The sequence below is a fragment of the Mytilus californianus genome, unplaced genomic scaffold (genome assembly GCF_021869535.1).
Source record: "Mytilus californianus isolate M0D057914Y unplaced genomic scaffold, xbMytCali1.0.p SCAF_8, whole genome shotgun sequence".
NCBI classification, from domain to species: Eukaryota; Metazoa; Mollusca; class Bivalvia; order Mytilida; family Mytilidae; genus Mytilus; species Mytilus californianus.
In genome coordinates, this window is record NW_026262734.1 from 11,475,828 (window position 1) to 11,478,210 (window position 2,383).

Below are 2,383 nucleotides of genomic sequence, written 5' to 3' on the forward strand. Positions count from 1 at the left end.
TTAATGACTGTGACAGTTATTTCTAGCGTTGTTGCAGTCGATTTATGTTATAGACAAACACTTTTAAAGTTGGGACAGTTACAAAATAACTGCAGCAGTGAAATTTAACAACTGTTACAACTTTAACAAACATTATCAGTCTTAGAACAACTGTTACTGGTATGGACAGTTGTTTTTTCGTCCAGTAGTGCTATTTGTCACGGATAGACGAGAGCTGACTTAGGAGTTTGTACTTACAGATAATAAATGACTACTACTTTAAACAAAATAACAATTTAATTAGGTACAAATTTACAAATATAAATAGATGAAATCAAATGAAATAATACTGTCAAATGTTTAATGAACTGTTCCTTCTTCTTTATATTAAACTATGAAATCTGGATAAACGATACTACGGAATTTTACGTATTTGGTTTTCGGTAACTACACAAAACTGGCCCAACATAAGCGGTGTACACATTACGGCTGCCCTATTGTCTAGACTCGACTCCAAATATTCTATGTTGCCAAACTATTGATGATAAACACGGAACGCCGCACTGTCAACAGGTTTCACCACCATCTGTACTATATCTCCATACTTTACTATACAAAACTACATACACCTAGCCCGCAAACTGGGACCTATTGAAATACATACTGTACGTTAAGATACAATACTATACTTAAGAAATATACATATGTTTATGTATTACACATGTCGCATAAATAATGACAAATACTTAGTACGACTACTTATGTTCAATCTATAGAAGATTATAGCATATTGAATAATGCATTACTTATACACAAATAATTACGGCATATCGTATAATGCCTTACTTTACACAATACAAACTACGGCATATCGTACAATGCCTTACTTTACAAGTCACATAATTGACTTTATTGTATACTATCATTATACAATTACTACACACAATATACAGCTTTTAACGCTGAATATACATTTATGCTTATACGTTGCATATTACTTTACATACTTATGGAGATACATACATCATTGCATTATCGTACGCAAACGTTCCTAAAATACCAAACATTTTCGATACTCGAATATTTACTGCAGCCGGAAACATATAACCGTGTTAAACTTTCATTATAATGAACATTAATTAACTTATTACATTTATAAAATAGCAATGTCAAAAATTACAATTACAATTGAAATAATTATTCTATATTTGCGTTGTTGCAGAAAACTGAACACTTTAGAACGAATAATGATTAAATAAATAAGAATAAATTGAATCCTACCTCAGAAATCCAGTGTGTGTGTCCACGCCACATTGTAAACTAACTTTATACAAACATTTCTGACCACACCTTGACTCGTTACCTGAGAGTGAATAGTCAGCTCATCAAATACAGGTATCACTGTTACTCAACCCGTTCGACAAGTTTACAGGTAAATGCCCAAGTAAATAGTGGACACTACTTAATTAATTAGATGTAAAATGTGGACATGTATTATACACCGAAGTCTGCAGAATATAGCATTTATAAGATACTGACGTTCTGCAAATCGAAATAGAATTAACAACCAAAATAACAACATATATGTGAGTAAACAAAGTCACCCTGTGACACTATTGATTGCAGATGTCAAACCTTTAAACTACAAGCATTTGGAAAATAGCTCTTAAGACTTTAAATGAAAGATACCATATAGTTCAATTTCAAATGCCAAGACTAAAATGCAGTAAACAAGTAAACAATTTGCTAGATGTCATTGACTTTTCCTAAGGTCTACATCACATTTTAATACATTTCTATTTCTTCATACTAAAATCTAATGCTCTATTCATGTAAAAGAACCCTTAAACTTGAAAATATTTGAAATCTGGAGTTGAACACGATAACTGAAAAAAAATATAGTAGGGCTGATTTAGTAATCATTTATGAATTGAATGTTTGTATTTGTCATTTATTAGGGTGATAAAAAGCTTGAAGGGAAGCACATTTTGTATGAAAGGTGGAAGCACTCCACACTTCAAGATTACACATTCAATTCTTTGAAAACCCTTTAAAAATACAAAAAAGTAATATAACAAAAATACCGAACTCCAAGGAAAATTAAGAGAAGTAAAAACTAGTAGTTTTTAATAACGAGTTAAATTGAGCTACTGCTCACTAAAAATACCCTCACTTTAAGAATTCTGTAAACAGGAAGTAGATGAGTAATAAAATTGAAAACTTATCACACAGTAAAGCATTTTTACATGAAGCCTGAAAACTAAATATTTCTGAAAGTTCTTATTTGAAGTTCCCTAGAACAAATGTGACAAAAATTTCATAGATAAACATGTTGTGTTAGAATAGTTAAATAATTGATAAACAGGAAGTTGATAAACAATGAATCTGAAAATGGATCACAGGG

General features: G+C 30.8%; 1 long non-coding RNA gene across 1 annotated transcript; it reads right to left on the bottom strand.

Annotated features, from left to right (window-relative positions):
- Positions 1–257: 257 nt before the first annotated feature.
- Positions 258–1,744, bottom strand: LOC127712358 (uncharacterized). Its single transcript, XR_007987055.1, has 2 exons — positions 1,261–1,744; positions 258–627 (listed from the first exon to the last, which is right to left on the bottom strand). It is a non-coding gene; the product is annotated as an uncharacterized LOC127712358 (long non-coding RNA).
- Between the last annotated feature and the right edge of the window lie 639 nt (positions 1,745–2,383).